Below are 19,820 nucleotides of genomic sequence, written 5' to 3'. Positions count from 1 at the left end.
AAGCTCAACAAGTACCACCACAACGCAATGACATGAACCCGTCACACATAGTAGAACAAAGACACAAAAGTTTATTAGAAAAGATCATATCCCAACATAACCCCGTCGTAATGTGTGACGCCATCCAAAATGTAACGGAGGTACGTAAAGGTAACACCGGTCCATATGAAATACCTTAAGCCATATGCTCAATATCAACAACCATATGCAAGTCAAAAACAACCACGTGAAGTGCATGACCATAACCATGGAGAAACAAATAGCAAAATATACCACAAACAGGAAAGACCATAACCCTGGCGCAATTAATTATTCAACACCCCAACAACCATCTCACTCGAATTTTGCCGCAAGGCCCAAACAGAAACGCATTATGTTTGTGTATAGCCAACAGTTTTCACAATCAATCTAGCATAGAAGAGTAACACATAAAACATCTCAGATACGAATAAAATCAATTCTAAATAAATGGCACATACCTTAACAATAGCGGTACGGAGCCAACCAATCTGACCCGATGTAGAATACACATTCTTATTAGGCCTACAAATGAGCCCCCAAATCAACCTCGATCATCAACAAATAGATAAATAACCCTCTAAAAATGCACAATGCCCTAACCATAACACATATTACCACCTGTCTAACTTAAGCCACATCTTCATAGTCCGCAACCACGAAACAATCTGCTTCTGAGAACTCCCAGTCTCCAAATCCATAGATTACATGAATCACCATAGTTGATCCCAACTCCACCACTTGAATGTCTAACTCATCTCTCATACACGATCATCCCACAAGGAATACTTATATAATTCTTCCGTGCCACATAGCAAAAATATGAATATCAACAGTTGATCAACACGATGAGTACCGCAATACCAATAAAGCATCCATAAGTCAAAACTCACTGTGCCTTCTAAAATGTACACTATTCTTAGGTACTACTAAATAGTGCCAACATTTTCCTGACCATCTGAAATCGCTTGTGTTGCATAAACTCATGACCTTCCTTTATAAAATGAATCATATACTTGCACATACAAATCCCAATCTCACACGATGCACCGCCACTATAAGGCCATCATATGAAAACACGAGAGCCTCATTATCAACGCTGAGTCACAAGCAAAATACATTCTCAATTAGCTATTAACTTTCCACTTGATCCCATGTAGGATAAAATCACAATACGCAACATACTCCTCATGCCGGTAGAAAATATCCATCTCAAGCCATGGTAGAAATCATCGAGAACTATATGAAACACATATGCACATAACCAAGCCATAAGTACTGAATCCCTCTAACTCAACCAAGTTACACAGGTCGTCAAACCCAAGAGTATTACCATAAACACCTGCAAAGCCTCATCACATCGTAAGAACCAAAAGAACCGAGCATGTCAATACCATACTTATCCAACCTACTACCAAGATGTCCTCTTTCCTCCAAGTTTCTTCTGAATTGCTTTCAAGTTAACACTTCTCCTAGCCAGAACACTATGACCCTTAACCAAAGCTCACCACAAGAGATCCTAGCATGAAACCACATCGTCCTAATGCCCATAAGCCATGGTATTCTCTTGCAAGAACCGAAAATGCCGCATTTGAGTTACCCACTTTGAAGAGACCTTATCTGAATCTAAACTTGTTTCCCTAATATCTCTGATAATGAAGTATAGAATCCATACCGATACTGAAATTCCTTGACTACCGACACCATCCAATACAAATCTCAAATCTTAGCCGTATACAAATTCGAAGAATTCTCAAATGCCGCATATGAATCTTGAACTCTTTAGGACCTTATCGATAGTTATCCACCCCAATAAAATCTCTAATGCACCACCCAAACGAGCCGCACAACCTGTGCTACATTAGCACATTAATGCCCCAAAGAAGTAATCAACACCTCTAAGCAACCGACTGAATCCTTCTTCTTAGTACATTATATCCTTTGCTAATAGCAAACCTAAACAATTCCAAGACTTCCATACATACATAGGGTGTATTAAATTATGTATCTAGAAACTTCCTTGCTTAAGTCATCCTCAAAACCAACCTCTGCAAGTCTTAACTGATCCACAAGTATGCCTTAGACTAAAACTAATATAACATGTAACAATGCAATCCAATCATTGATAGCAGACTCCCCCATATGGCTCGAAGGTGTAGAACAAAACATCTGATAACCCGCAATACCTTTGCTTCACGAAGGCCACGATCTCCCACCAAAAATCAGCTAAATCCTTCATAAACTCATACAACACAAACCATAACATACCTCAAATCAACTGCTAAGTTCGCATTCATGCTCGTGGCACTCAAGTCAACTTCTTCCTGCGATCCAAAATTGCAACTCATATAACTCACTGGTAGGAAGAAACTCTCCTCATAATCATTATAAGAATTGCACACCCTCAGAACATCCCGCAGGAGATAACCCTCTTGCTTATCCTCAAATTGGCATTTCCACGGCCACAACTACTACGTAATAACTTAATCTTCCCGAGTCTGAACTTGTTAACAACATATGAGAATGTACTTCGCTCCACAAACGAACAATATGAAATAATACTTCAAAGCACTCATAAATCAAGACTATACAACACATCAAGATAAAAATCAAGCACCTAATAGTCCTTTTGCATTCCAAGAAACCCTTATCGTCTTATCAAAGCCATATAAACACATCCCATATCACCTTATACATATTATATAGCTATCCAACCACTCATCGAGCCATAAATACCACTATTAGGGACACCACCAGACATATGAGTCCAACAAGCGCCACACTCATACAACTGAAACCAACGAGCCCATGTTGTAGTCAAAACCCGGCCTCAAGTCCTCCAAACTGGCCCATCATCAAAACACAGAAAACAGATCTCGTACCTCATCCATGGAAATCACAAGTCGTTGATGCACAGCTAATACCGAGCGCGCACATACTTATATGAGTGAGTGGAAGGAATTCAAAGAGATATGCTTTAAGTTGAATCAATGTCGCACGATAAGGAATGAAAGATGGAAAGTTCATTCCAGATGCCCTGTAGCCTCTCGAAGACAGGTATGGATGTCATCATACCAATCCGAAAGGACTCTACTAGACATTTTCTCATAACTCGTGAACTATAAAGCTCTGGAACCAACTTGTCACGACCAAAAATCTAACCCGTCGTGATGGCACCTAAACCAACCCGCCAGGTATGCCAAATAACAATAAAACATAGTTTAATGATAATGATAAGAGTCAAAAGTGAAATAACTGAATTTTATACAACTCCCAAGGACTGGTAGTACAAGTCATGATCCACTAAGACTTTAGATTTAAAAAGCTGGAATGAAATAATATTTCCATTATCTTTTTCAAATATACGTAAATAGAATACGAAACTAAAGTTACCAAGGACACATGATAGCTATAACTTGAATGCGGGTACATCTTCAATGCCAGTCCCGCCATACACAGCAACAACAACTCCAAGATCTACACGCAAGGTGCATGGTGTAGTATAAGTACAACTGACCTTATGTACTCAATAATTATCCCAACTAACCTTGGTGAGGTAAAATAAGCCAAAACTATAAATGATACTCACCAACACCTGTAAAGTTCATAATCTCAACAAGTGTAGAACAGGTATATAATCAAATCATGAAATCTCAAGTAAAACAAATCTAATGCTCAAAATTCTTTGTTTTTAAAGTGTTCTACTTAGTCAACAATCTAGCATATGAAGAAGATATGCAAGTAAATCAAGGAAACAGTCAAGGAAATTGCAAGTAAAGATGAAATTCAATATCCAAATATTAGTCTATTGCGGCACGCAACCTATTCTAATAATAATAAGACACTAAGGCGATCCAAGTATAGTAACCAACTTTCCTTGAGCTCACATCAACCAGAAACCCATCGATTCCTCCCAATCCGTGTGTACACCATCAAAAGAGAAACATGAGAGGGTGACCCTATGGGAATGGATCCTTACCCATATGCAAGCACGACCAATTCAACGTGCTATCATCCCGGCATGGTAACACACTCAATATCATAATCCGCTTGGCGTGGTCACATGCGTATCAACACAATCCACCCGGCGTGGTCACAGGCATATCAACAAAATCCACCCGGCATGGTCACAAGCACATCAAAACAATCTACCAGGCGTGGTGATAGGCATATATAACAATACAATCCGCCGGTGTGGTCACATGCATAATAACACAATCTACCCAGCATGGTCGTAAGCATAACGACACAATCTGCCTGGCGTGGTCACAGGTATAACAACACAATCATCCCAGCATGGTCACAAGTATAATGACACAATCTTCCCTGTGTGGTCACAAACATCAAGTCCAAATCATAACACACATAAGTAACTATATAAGAACACATGTATTTGATGAATCAATATAAGATTTCGTGCTACTGAACTGGTATAATAATATGCTAAAGTGTAAGCATGTGCAAAGTGTGCTATCATAGCTCAAATCGGTAATTTTATCATAGAAATAGCAATTACCAAGTTTATACAGGGCATTAACCTCTCCATAGACTAAAACAAGGCTCAAAATAGTTTACATAAATGAAACAAATGTGAGAAACATTATAGCTTAAAGCTTAACACTCAACTTTACGCATATCATAGCCTAAGCACTACGTCGAGTATGGATAAATACATAGGTGCTTGCACATGGGCTCAAACCCCACACATATGTGCACCTATTAACACATATCTATCATAAATAATTTAGACAACTAGTGCCTCAACCAAGATTAGATAAGATACTTACCTCAAGCAAGCCAAATGAACTACCGAGAAAGCCAAACATATATTCTATAAGCACCATCTCGCATAAATCGACCTCCCAACGGTCCAAAACTATCCAAAAGCAGTACAAAAATATCAAATAATGTCCAATAAAACAAATCCAATCAATAAAGGTCGAATCTTTAATCAAATACTCAAAGTCAACAAAAACTTCATCGGACTTGCACCTCGACACCCTTCAAAACTTACAAATTCTGGCAATCCATTCAATTATGAATCCAACCATACTAATTGCACCCAAATCTGACTCTGAATCGATGTTCAAAACTCAAAAAGTTACTTTAGGAAAGTCTAGAACTAAACCCTCAATTTCTCTTTAAAATTTTATAATCTAAATGAAAAAATCAAAGATAGATTTACGAAATAAAATCAAACCGAGGAAAACACTTACCCTAATCCGTGTGGTGAAAATCGCCTCCAAATATGAGCTCCATAGCAAACAAATGTCTGAAACCTTCGAAATAAACTTTTTATAATCATTGAATGGTCATATGCATCGCGATCGAGGGAACACCATCGCGATCGCAAAGAAGAAAATTCACACTACCCTAATATACTTTACGCATTTAAGAGCCTACTCACGCGAACGCGATGCACATAGATGCCTACTTTGCGTGAAGGCGGACAATTCCACGCAAATGCGAAAGCGAATTCACCAGCTCCTAACTGCCCAATCTCAACACTGCGCGACCGCGATTGCCTGACGCGAACGCGATGCTCAAGCCTCGAAAAGCTATGTGGAAGCGGTCACCAAGCCGTGAACACAATGAAGTAAATCACCAAGCTCCTAATAATACATTATGTGATCATGGTCTCCAATCCGCGATCGTGATGAGGAACTGGAACACCAGAAATCAGCAGAACACATTAGTGCCAAAATGATTCGAAATCCATCTGAAACTCGCTCGAGACCCTTAGTACCCTATCCAAATATGCCAACAAGTTTAAAAACATAACACAGACATACTCGAGTCCTCAAATCACACAACAACATCAAAATGACGAATCGAACCTCAATTAAAACTTGGTGAACTTTTGAACTTTCAATTTGCAAAACTCGTGTCGAGCCATATCAATTCATCCTGGAATGACCTCAAATTTTGCACACAAGTCCCAAGTCTTTATAATAAAGCTATTCCAATTCTCGAAACCACAATCTGAATCCAATAACATCACATTCAACTCTCGGTCAAACTTATGAACATTCCAAACTTTCAAATTTATAACTTTCACCAAATAGGGCCAAAACCTTCTAGGAACATCCAAATTTAAATCCGGGCAAACACCCAAGTCCAAATTCACTAACGGAACCGTCAAAACTCCGATCCAAGGTCAAATATACTAAAGTAAAACTTGGTCAACTCTTCCAACTTAAATCTTGAAACATGAAATCATTCTTCCAAACTATTTCATAATCAATCAAAAACTGAAACCGAGGATACACACAAGTCATAATACATCATATGAAGCTACTTGAGACTTCAAACAGCTGAACATAATTTAAATGCTCAAAATGACCAGTTGGGTCATTATAGATACCTGGACCAAGTAAAGTCCATCAAAGATAAGGAAAAATATTGGTGGAAGAGGCACACATTAAACAATGATGGTTGTCATATTTTCATAAACTCTTAAATGAAAAGGGGACCAAGAGCATCGCGCTAGGTGGTTTGGACTACTCTGAAAGTCGTTGTGATTTTGGATACTGCATGCGTATAAATATTGAGGAGGTTGAAGGGGCTATGCATGAGATGACCAGGGGATGAGCGACCAAGCCGGACGAGATTCTGGTGGAATTTTAGAAGAACGCAGGCATGGCAGGTTTTAAGTGGCTAACTGGGTTGTTTAATGTCATCTTTAGGATGACAAAGATTCTAGAAGAATGAAGGTGGAGCACAATTATTTTGTTATACAAAACAAAGGGGATATTAAAAATTGCAACAACTATAGGGGTATCAACCTGGTAAATCACACTATGAAAGATTGGAAGAGGGTAGTGGACTTGAAGGTAAGGAGTGGTATGACTATTTTCGAGAACCATTTCGGATTAATGTCGGGGCGATCGACTATAGAGACCATTCATTTTTTAGGAGATTGGTGGAACAGTATAGAGATAGTAAGAAGGACCTACATATGGTATTCATTAACCTAGAGTAAGCATATGTCAAAGTCTCAAGGAAGGTTCTATGAAGATGGTTGGAGACAAGAGGTGTACCTGTAGCATAAACTAGGATATTAAGGACATGTACGAAAGAGCCAAGACCCGAGTAGGACAGCGGGAGGAGAATTGGGCCACTTCAAAGTCGAGATGGGATTATACTAGGGATCAGCTCTTATGCCATTTTTATTTACCTTGGTGATGGATGAATTGGCGTATCACACTTAAGGGGAGGTACCATGGTGTATGTTATTTTTAGATGATTTAGTACTATTCGATGAGACGTGAGATGGAAACGATATGTTGGAGGTTTGGAAATTGACTCTGAAGTCTAAGAGTTTTAAGTTGAGTAGGACAAAGACAAAGTACTTGGAGCATAAGTTCAACAACATAACTCAAGAGGTTGACTTGAAAGTGAGGCTTGATGCACAACTCATCCCCAAGAGAAAGATTTTCAAGTACCTTGGGTCTATAATCCAGGTAATAGGGAGATTGATAATGTCACATATCATATTAGAGCGGGATAGATGAAATGGAGGCTTGTATCTAGTATTTTGTGTGACAAGGAGTGCCTCTAACACTTTAAAAAAAGTTCTACAGAGTGGTTGTTCGACCGACTATATTGTACGATGGGTAGTGTTGGACAGTCAAGAACTCTAATTTCCAGATGATGAAAGTAGCGGAAATGAGAATTTGAGATGGATGTGCGGGCATACTAGGAGAGACAAGATTAGAAATGGAGAGATCCAGGACAAATTGGTATTAGCATTCGTGGTGGACAAGATGCGGGCGGCGAGGCTGAGATGGCCCAGACATGTGAAGAGAAGATGCACAGATGCCCTAGTAAGGAGATGTGAGAGGTTGGCCATAGTGGTTCATAGGAGAGGTGGAGACAGGTCTAGGAAGTATTAGAGAAAGGTGATTACGTAGGACATGACACAACTCCCTCTTTGCAAGGACATGACCTCTTGATAGGAAGGAGTGGAGAGCAAAAATTAGGATAGAAGGTTAGTAGGCAGTCGAGCATTTCTCTTTGCCATAATAGTAGCTTAAGATTATTCTCGTATTTTCTTACCTTTAGATTTCTATTATTACATGTTATTTTTTGGCTTTTGATATCCTATTATCTCTTCTCTTTCATGGATTTTTTATCATTATTTTATTTTGTAAAAACTACTATGAATGTTCTTTGCTTCAGTCAGTGGTCTATCGAAAATAGCATCTATACCTTCACAAGGTAGTGGTAGGTTGCGTCTACACTACCTTCCCACACCCCACTTATGAAATTACAGTAGGTTGTTGTTGAAGAGATTGATATATATGATTTATTCACCCGAAGGTCTTTTATTTGAATTTTAATAATTATACTTAAAGTTTGTTCAGCTAAGCTTTTGGGAGGTTAAATGTATTTTTTGGTCAAATATTACTTATTTGGAAATTTGAGGTGTTTGACCAAGATAGAGAAGTACTTTTGAACAGAGCAGCAACAAAAGTAATTTTTCTGTTTTTGGGAAGAAGCTATAAATTCTAGCTTCTTCCAAGAAGCAGAAGTAGAAAAACAAAATTCAAGATAAAAGTATCCTTACCAGAAATTTATATTTCCATAATTATCCTCGTTAATTTAATCTATACTTTTTTTTGTTTCTACCATCTTTTTTTATTTTTACCATATTTTATTATTTTCTCTTATTCATCTATGGAAAAATATATGTACTATAAATAAGTCTCTTCTTTCCTGCCTTTTTTTTCCGTCTCCTATTACTTTTTGAAATACCAAGGCTAAACACCAAATTCAGCCACTTTCTTCACAAGGTAACGTTTCTTTTTGTTTTTGGGGGTAGTATACCGATATTATGTGATTTCTAGTTTGTTGCTTATTCTTTGGCGTGCATGTATTTATTATAGTAAACAAAATGCAATACTACCTTTTTTTTTCCTCAAGAATATATAGTATTTTTCTTACACATAACTTGTAACATATGTCTTAACCTAATTATTAAATTATATATATATATATATATATATATGCGTATGTGTGTGTGTGTTTGTGTCTGTCTGTCTGCGCGCGCGTTTTATATATTTTTTAAATAAAAATGAAAGATAAATTTTATTATAATAAATATTTAAATTTATTTCTTATTTTTTAATAATACTAATTGTAAACTAAACTCTTTTTTTTGCAATTTGATACTCAAACGTATCTTTTGGTAACATAGACCAAATATAATATTCTTATCAAATATCACAAAAAGTACTTCTCAAATAAATTGGTCAAATACAAATTGTTAATCTTTAAAAGTATTTTTTCGAAAAGTATTTTTAAACATTTTTTTAAAGTAATATTGGCAACTTGACCGAACATGTTTTTAATGGGACTTTATCAAGGTTAATACATACTCGAGTTTATCAAACTAATGAATGCAAACCCTATATTTTGTACCAATAGTTTTTACTTTAACATAAATAAATAATATGTAATTTTACTAACTACTAAAATTAAGTTGTTTAGTTCACGTACAAACAACTGTTCATCAACACTATTTTTGGTGTGCATGATTACCTTGTTAACTCGTGTATGTAGGATAATATTTAGACTAAATCAATAAATTTAGCTTATGTAATTAAATTAAATTAATAATATATATCTTTTAACCATGATCATTAAAATTTAAATATTTATATAAAAGACATATATTTTTTATTTATTTATTTAAAGTAAACTTCTTTTTATTAGTTGTACTAGTTTCTCCGCACGTGCGTTGCACACGTATGTCGATTCATGTAAACTATTTTTCGTAAACCTATAAAGATGGACAATCAAACGTAGTATTTATACTTGTCATGACACGGCAGGCCGGTATAAGTATTATACCCATGTTTCTCCATTTATTGCTTATTCTATGTTTGTTTATTTTTATGTGACTTGTCAGGGTGCTTGGTTAGGTTCCGGGGATGTTTCAGAATGTATTGGGAAACTTAGTCCCAAGGTTGGAAGCTTAAGTTGAAAGAGTTGATTGGATGTTGACTAATGAGTCAACCACTTCTAAATGGAATTTTGATGGTTCTGATAGCTCCATATGGTGATTTTGGATTTAGGAGTATGTCTGGATATTGGTTTGGAGGCCCGTAGGTCGTTTTGACTTGAACTGGCGAACGTTGAAAAGTTGAAGATTTGGAAAGTTGAGAAGTTTGACTGAGAGTTGACTTTGTCAATACTTGGCTCGGATTTTGGTTTCGGGAGTGGGAATAGGTCTGTTGTGTCATGAATTCGGTGCATAATTACAGGTCAATCGGAGTTGGTTTGGTGTGCTTCGACATTTGTTTTGGATGTTGGAAGTTTAATAGTTCATTAGGCTTGAATTGAGATGTCATACTTTTGATGTTGTTTGATATGATTTGAGGTTTCGACTAAGTTCATATGATGTTTTAGGATGTGTTGGTATGTTTGGATGGGGTCCTGCGGGCTTCAGTTGTGATTCGGATCATTGTTAGACTAGCAGGACTGTTGTTATGTCTATTTCTAGTTTCCTTATACGCGATCTGTCACGACCTCAGTTTTCCTCAGTTGTTAGACTATGTAAGTCAATTACTTACAATAATCTAAGTCAATTTAACAATGACAATAGGAAACCTAGTTTAATATCAATACCGAAACAAAAGCGAAATAGACCTACCCGGCAATAGCCATAACAACCTCCCAAGATTTGGTAATATAGAGTCACGAACTCTAGCTGAATATATAGAACGATCTCAAAGATTGAAATACAATACTGTACAAATGACAAGCTGACAGTACAATGTAAGGAAAGGACTCCAAGGGACTGCAACGATCAAGAAGCTCTACCTTGAATCCTCACGTCCAACAAGCTAACTCTGCCCAGTAAGTATCAAGACTAACCTCGATGGAGTAGTGACGAGGTACAAGTCAAGACATCCCCTAGAAAAAATAACTTGTGCAATATAGAAGTATAAAGCTAATAATGGAAAGCAGGAATCAGTAAATAGCAACAAGAATCAACATATGTTATAAGCAGTAAAGTAATATGGACACCGTGAATGTATCACCGAAACCAAATATGGAACGCAAATAACGACCAATTAATCTAACCATTTTAACACTAGTTTCGCAACTAAATTACTCCGTGATACCCCATCTCATAACAACAACCAATCCACACAACAATTCACATGTGCTAGCATTACAACAACATGACATATGAACTCGTACTGCAAGTGCCCATAGGCCACAACCTTTCCGAAGATCCAACAATATCAATATTTTCACATTAAATAGCCCACTGCTCCAACACAATGTGTATAGAATCTCAATAACAACAAAATGAATGAGAAAGTAACTCAAGAAGGGACAACACCCCCATTAAACATAACTTCTATTACAATAGATTAATGACTACCAATAACTTCAACTTCAATTTATTCTTAAGAATAAATTCGATAATGAAGGTATTTCTATGAAATGGCATCTTTCGGAATCTAGAATATGAAATAGGCTAACAACGAGAGAGATGGCATGATCTAGCAACTACGTCTATATGGATGAGAATAACCTGATAACAAAAGGATATCATGTAACAACAATTTCAAATAAGATTAACTCAACAATAAAAGAAGTCGCATAATGATAAAAGAGGTAGCAACTTCAAATAAAGCATATAAGAGTAAACTTGACAAGTAAAGGATGTGACTTATAACGATAGCTTCAAATAAAGTATGTGATAGTAAACATGATGAATAAGAAAAATAAAATGTGCTAACAATTCCAAATAAATACATGAAAGAAGCCTACGAGTCTAAACCAGTCAATTTCCACATATAAGCCTGAGTACGTACTCGTCACCTCACTTGCATGGCTTTCACATGACACAAATAGCACAAACAACTCAAATCCTAAGGGTTAGTTGCCCCACATAAAGTTAGGCAAGATACTTACCTCAAAGAAGCTAAACTGATAGTCCAAAATGACCTTCTCTTATGGGACAACCTCCGGATTACTCAAATTGTGACGACCCGGCCGGACGTTTCATGAGTTATAGCCCTGTTTCCCCCATTTATGCTTCTTTATGTGTTGTTTAGTTGTATTTCATCGTATCGTGTTGGTTGGTTTGGGTCCGGAGTGGTTTCAGAGTGGTATGAGATACTTTGTCTCTTATTTAGAAGCTTAAGTTGGAAAAGTCAACCGGACGTTGACTTATATGTAGAAGATCTAGGATGTGAATTCTGATGGGTTGGTTAGCTCTGTTAGGTGATTTTGGACTTAAGAGCATGTTTGGAATGAAATTTAGAGGTCCGTGGTAGAATTAGGCTTGAATTGGCAAAGCTGGAAATTTGGCATTTTCCGATTGGCAATGGAAATCTTGACATCCGGTCGTAATGGAATTTCGGAAATTAAAATATGTCAGTAGTGTCATCCGTGACATGTGTGCAACATTTGAGGTCATTCGGACGAGGATTGGTAAGTTTCGGCATCGTTTGCGGAATTCAGAAGTTTGGAAGTTCTTAGACTTGAATCCGAGGGTGATTTGGTGTTTTAATGTTGTTTTGAATGTTCCGAAGGTTTGAATAAGTTTAAATGGTGATATGTGACTTGTTGGCATGTTTGGTTGAAGTCCCAAGGGCCTCGGGTTGATTTCAGGAGGTTGACGGATCAAGGTTGGGATTTGAGGATTGTGTTGAAGATTTCCATCAGCTGTCATAACCGCACCTATGGAGTAGGGACCACAGGTGTGATGATCGCAGAAACAGAAGAGCAGCCATAGCTGAGAAAGCCAGGAGCTACAGGTGTGAAAGGAGGAACACACCTGCGAAACCGCAGGTGTGGGTATTGGACTGTAGATGCGGAAATGGGAGGATAAGTGAAAATCGCAGATGCGGTTGATTTGACAACAGAATTGGTTTGCATATGTGTATAGTGGGTTGCAGGTGCGAGATGCCTGGGCAGAAAGGAATTTAAGGAAGCCCTTCGCGAATTTTTGGGTGTTCTTCACCATTTTTATCCTGATTTTGGAGATTTTTTGAGGATTTTGAAGAGGGAATCAAGGGGGTACTCATTGAGGTAAGTTATTTGAGCTTAATACTTGTGATTATGGTAATTTTCATTTGATTAAGCCAGAAATTGAAAGAAATTAGGGATGAAATTTAGGGGTTAGGACTTGGAAATTTGAGAGTTTAATTTGAGGATTTGAGGGACCATTTGATGTCGGATTTTGATGGTTTTGGTATGTATAGACTCGTGAGTGAAAGGAGTTTCTAGTTTTGTGACTTTTGTCGGATTTAGAGACGTGGGCCCGGGGGTCGGGTTTGGGTGAATTTCGGGATATTTGTATAATTTGTTAATTTTTCATGTGGAATTGATCCCTTGGCCTATATTGATCATATCGTATTGCTTTTGATTAGATTTGAGGCGTTTGGAGGCCGATTCCAGAGGCAAGGGCATCCAAGAATAGGGATTTGACCGGCTCGAGATAAGTAATGATTGTAAATTTTGTCCTAAGGATATCAAACCCCGGATTTCACATCATTTCACTATTTTAAGGTGACGCACGTGCTAGATGACGAGCGTGTGGCGTGCACCTTTGGGGATTGTGACTTGATCCGTCCTGTAGCAACTATTAAGTTGCGTATTTGACTGGAAACTATATGATATTTTTGTGCTTTAGAAAGAATTTCTATAATTTGGGTTGAATGCGATATTTGGGCCTCGTGCCAAGTTGTTTGGACTCTTAGGGGCCTTTTCTTATTATTTTCTCATTGTTTTGACTTAAGATTTGTGCTCAGTCCTGTTATGTTTTACTGATTTTATTACTCAGTATTTATTACTACATTTTGATGCATAAAATGATATTTTGGGCTGAGCACCCTGTTTACTGATAGTCCGAGTGGCTTGAGAGGTTTCTGGGTGAGTGAGGCCGAGGGTCTGTGTTGTAATGATATTATGGGATCGGGCTGCGCGCCGCAGCATGTTGTTACTGATTTTTGATTCTGAGAGGCCGAGGGACTGATTTATTATGCCACGAGGTGGCTTGTTTTAGCGCTTGGGCTGTAGGAGCTCCTCCAGAGTCTATGCACCCAGTGAGCACGGGCACCCTGAGTGAGTGATATGATGTTGCCTAAGGGGTTGTTTTTGATTCATGTTGTGCCCGAGGACTGATTACGAGTGATTGAGTGGTTTCCCGAGGGGCTGATTCTGAGTGATTTTATGCCCGAGGGGCGGTTTATGATACATGTTTTCTTGATGGGCCATTTATGATTTTCATCACTTTTACTCTAAATTTCAATAAACCTCCGTTGAAACTGTTGAAAAATATCTTCAAATGACTTTTACCAAAATTTGATTATAAACGAGATGGTTTGACTTATATACTGATTTGAAAGCATGTTGTACTTACTGAGATTTCATGACGTGGATTTATGTATTTCTTACTGCTCAGTCTATATTTACCTTTATTACTTACTGAGTTGGTATACTCATATTCCTTCCCGCACCTTGTGTGCAGATTAAGGGGTTGCTGGACGTGATAGCGAGCGCTGACCCGACGCGGATATTTGGAGTTGGCAAGGTAGCTGCATGGCGATCATAGCCTTACTCTTCTACCTCTTATCTTCCTTAGACTATATTAGTGTTTTCCAGACTGTAATAGTCTTAGTTTTTATCGGATAGTCCTTAGTCGATGCTCGTGACTTGTTATACCCCGATGTTGGGCTTCTGTTTCTTTCTGTACTTTATTATTTAGACTTATGATATTAAGTTTTATTAATTTATAGTTGAAAAACATCTTTATTATCAAATGTCAAATATTTTGGGATTGTGTCAGTTGGCCTAGTTCCATGGTAGGCACCATCATGACCGGGTTGGTTTAGGGTTATTATAAGTTGGTATCAGAGCCTAGGTTACATAGGTCTCACGAGTAATGAGTGGGATTAGTAGAGTCTTGTGGATCGGTACAGAGACGTCTGTACTTATTTTCAAGAGGGTATAGAACCTTTAGGAAAACTTCACATTCTTGAATTCATGTCATGCGAATCTGTTGATTCTGGTAACTAAACTTCTTTTATTCTATTCTCTCACAAATGGTTAGGACATGTGCTAATGGTTAGTACAGACGACAACCAGTACCACCAGTTGAGGTCACGAGAGGATGAGGTCGCGTTTGTGGCCATAGTACGGCAGGGGTGTAGTCTGCACAATAGCTAGGGCAGCACCTGCAGATCCACCAGCCACCCCAGTTCATGATCAAGTCCTAGTTGTCGATGCTCTAACAGGACCAGCTCAGGCGCCGGATGTGTCTATTGTTATTCCAGGCCTTGAGGAGGCCCTAGTTCAGATTATATCAGTGTGCACTAGCTTGGCTCGGGCAGTCTCAATTACTACGTTCGTAGCTACTTCTCATGCTGGGGGATGCACTCAGACTCCCACTACTCGCACACCTAAGTAGGTTGTTCATAGACTTCAATGGGGACACCTCCAGCCCAGCCAGTTGCAGCTGCTCAAGACTTGTAGCTCTTGTTATACCAGAGGATGAGCATCGCAGATTGGAGAGGTTTGGGAGACTCCAGCCTCCATAATTTAGTGGTGCTGAGAGTGAGGATGCACAGGGTTTCTTGGACAAGTGTCAGAGGATGCTTCAGACTACAGGTATTCTGGAGACCAGTGGGGTCTCATTCACTACTTTCCAGTTCTCTAGGGCTGCACTTAGTTGGTGGGAGGCTTACGAGAGCCATAGGCCGGTTGGCATAGCGCCCCTTACTTGGTAGCAGTTCTCTGTTCTCTTTTTGGAGAAGTTTGTACCTGAGTCTGGCAGAGAGGAGCTGTACAGGAAGTTCGAGTACCTTCACTATAGTGATATGTCTGTCACACAATATGAGGTGTGAATCTCCGAGTTGGCTCGTCATATAGTCTGGTTGGTTCCCACAGACCGAGAGAGGATTAGGAGGTTTATAGATGGCCTAGATTTTCAGCTTTGGTTGCTTATGACCAAAGAGAGGGTGTCTACAGCCACTTTAATAAGGTTGTCGACATTGCTTGATAGATTAAGATGGTTCGTGGTCAGGAGAGGGTTGAGAGGGAGACTAAGAGGCCTCGTGGACAGGGTGGATTCAGTGGTGCTCCTCATGTGGGTCAATTTCAGCACGGCAGAGGTCGTCCATTCAGACATGGTCAGTCAGCTCGCCCTATTCACCATGGTGCGTCATCGGGCTATGGTTCTCACAGTTCTTATTAGGGCCATTCATCACTTAATGCCCTTCCATCCCAGAGTTTATCATGTGCTCCATCAGTTTAGGGCTCTTCCATGCCAGGTTCTTCTACCAATCATTCCATTGCTAGGGGTTCCCTTTAGTCCCCATCTCCAGCACCAGGGAATTGTTATGAGTGTGGAGAGTTGGGGAATATGTGGAGGCAGTGTCCTCGTCATCATAGGGGTTCGCCTCAGCAAAAGAGTCAGCCATCGACCTCAACACTAGTTACCTTACCACCCACCCAGTTAGCTAGGGGTGGTGGACAGTCAGCTAGGGGTCGCCCGAGAGGGGGAGGTTGATCCGGTGGTGGTCAGGTCCGTTTCTATGCACTCCTAGCCATACCAGATGCTATTGCTTTAGATTTCCTAATCACAGGTATTGTCTTAGTTTGCCATAGGGATGCCTCTGTATTATTTGATCTTGGTTCCCCTTTTTTATATATGTCATCATATTTTGCCGTTATCTGGATACGCCCCGTGAGTCTCTTGTTTCATCTATTAGTGTATCTACTCTGGTGGGCGATATTATTGTTGTGGACCGCGTATATCGGTTCTGTATGGTAACTATTGAGGGTTTGGAGACGCGAGTGAACCTTTTGTTGCTTTATATGGTTAATTTTGATGTGATATTAGACATGGATTAGTTGTCTCTGTGTTGTGCTATTTTGGACTGTCATGCTAAGACAGCGAGGTTTACTATGTCGGGGTGCCACGAAAAGAGTGGAGAGGTTCGTCGGATTATGTTCCTAGTAGAGTGATTTCATTTTTGATGGCCCAACGGATAGTTTTGAAGGGTTTTCTTTCTTATTTGGCCTTTACGAGGGATGTCAGTGCAGAGACTCCTACTAATTATTCAGTCCTTGTAGTGAAGGATTTTCCGGATGTGTTCCTTGTAGACCTGTCGGGCATGCCACCGGATAGGGATATTGACTTTGGTATTAATTTGGTGCCAGACATTCAGCCCATTTCTATTCCACTGTATCGTATAGCACTGGCTGAGCTAACGGAGTTGAAGGAGCAGCTTCATGAACTCGTTGATAAGGGGCTTATTCAGCCTAGTATGTCGTCTTGGGGTGCACATGTCCTATTTGTGAAGAAGAAGGATGGCACGATGAGGATGTGCATTGATTACAGACAGTTGAACAAAGTTACAATCAAAAACAAGTATCCCTTGCCTCGTATTGATGATTTATTTGACCAGCTTCAGAGAGCGAGAGTGTTCTCCAAGATTGATCTCAGGACGGGGTACGAACAGTTGAAGATTAGTCACTCGAACATTCTTAAGACAGCTTTCAGGACCCAATATGGTCACTATGAGTTCTTTGTGATGTCATTTGGGTTGACCAATGCTCTAGCAGTGTTCATGCATTTGATGAACAACGTGTTTCAGCCTTATCTCGACTCGTTTGTTATTGTATTCATTGATGATATTCCGGTGTACTCGCGTAGTCAGGAGAAGCATGCTGAGCATTGAGAGTTGTATTGCAGTGGTTGAGGGAGGAGAATCTTTATGCAAAGTTATCCAAGTGTGACTTTTGGATCAGTTCAGTGGCGTTCTTGGGGTATGTGGTGTCCAGTGAAGGTATTCAGTTATTTTCGAAGAAGATAGAGGCAATGCAAAGTTGGCCTAGACCGTCCTCAGCCACAGAGATTTGTAGTTTTCTTGGTTTGGTGGGTTATTACTGTCAGTTCGTTCAGGTATTTTCATCTATAGCATCACCCTTGACCAAATTGACTCAAAAGGGTGCTCCTTTCAAGTGGTCGAATGAGTGTGAGGTGAGCTTTCAGAAGCTCAAGACTATCTTGACCACAGCTCCAGTGTTAGTTTTGTCATCAGCTTCAGGTTCATATTTAGTATATTGTGATGCTTCTAGAGCTGGTATTGGGTGTGTGGTGATGTATGAGGGTAGAGTGATTTCTTATGCTTCTCATCAATTATAGCCCCATGAGAAGAACTACCATGTTCATGATTTGGAGTTGGCTGCCATTGTTCACATGTTGAAGATTTGGAGGCATTATCTCTATGGTGTGTCTTGTATGGTGTTTACTGATCATCGTAGCCTCCAGCACCTGTTCAAGCAGAAGGATCTCAATTTGAGGCAGCGAGGATTGTTGGAGCTGCTAAAGGATTATGATATTACTATTTTGTTCCATATGGGGAAGGACAACGTGGTGGCTGATGCCTTGAGTAGGAAGGCGGTGAGTATGGGAAGTCTTGCATATATTCCTGTTGGGGAGAGACCTCTTGCAGTTGATGTTCAGGTCTTGGCCAAACGGTTTGTGAGGTTGGATAATTCGGAGCCCTGTCAGATCTTAGCTTGTGTGATTTCTCGGTCTTTCTTGTTTGATCATATCAGAGAGTGCCAGTATGATGATCCTCATTTACTTATCCTCAAGGAAAGAGTTCAACACGATGATGCCAGAGAAGTTACTATTGGTGATGATGGGGTATTGAGGATGCAGGGTTGGATATGTGTGCCCAATGTTGACGGACATCGGGAGTTGATTCTTGAGGAAGCCCATAGCTCGCAGTATTCCATCCATCCAGGTGACGCGAAGATGTATCATGATTTGAGACAGCACTACTAGTAGAGAAGAATTAATAAAGATATAGTGGGGTTTGTGGCTCGATGCCTCAATTTTCAGCAGGTGAAATATGAGCATCAGAGACCGGGTGGCTTGCTTCAGGAGATGGATATTCTAGAGTGAAAGTGCGAGCGGATCACCATGGATTTTGTAGTTGGACGCCCGCAGACTTTGAGGAAGTTTGATGCTCTTTGGGTGATTGTGGATCGGCTGACCAAGTCCGCGCACTTTATTCCTATATGTACTACCTATTCTTTAGAGCGGTTAGCTGAGATTTATATCCGAGAGATTGTTCGCCTGCATGGTGTCCCAGTTTCCATCATTTTAGATAGAGGTACTCAGTTTACATCACAGGTTTGGAGGGCCTTGCAGCGAAAGTTGGGTACTCAGGTTGAGAAGAGCACAGGTTTTCACCCTCAGACGAACGGACAGTCTGAGCGCACTATTCAGATATTGGAGGACATGTTGCGCGCTCGCATCATTGATTTCGGGGGTTCATGGGACCAGTTTCTACCACTTACGGAGTTTCCTTATAACAATAGTTATTAGTCGAGTATTCAGATGTCTACATATGACGCTTTATATGGGAGGCGGTATAGATCTCCAATGGGTTGGTTTGAGCCGGGCGAGGCTAGGCTTTTGGGTACAGACTTGGTACATGATGCTTTGGACAAGATGAAGGTGATTCAGGAGCAGCTTCATACAGCTCAGTCGAGACAAAAGAGTTAAGCTGACAGAAAGGTTCGTGATGTGTCTTTCATGGTTGGGGAGAAGGTTCTACTGAAGGTTTTACCCATGAAGAGTGTTAAGAGATTTGGGAAGAAGGGAAAATTGAGCCCTCAGTTTGTTGGGCCTTTTGAGGTGTTTCGGATGATCAGGGATGTGGCTTATGAGCTTGCTTTGCCACCTAGATTATCGAGTGTGCATCCGGTATTTCATGTTTCTAAGATCTAGAAGTATATTGGCGATTTGTCTCATG

Source organism: Nicotiana tabacum, chromosome 22 (assembly GCF_000715075.1).
Source record: "Nicotiana tabacum cultivar K326 chromosome 22, ASM71507v2, whole genome shotgun sequence".
Lineage (NCBI taxonomy): Eukaryota > Viridiplantae > Streptophyta > Magnoliopsida > Solanales > Solanaceae > Nicotiana > Nicotiana tabacum.
This window is presented reverse-complemented; position numbering follows the sequence as displayed.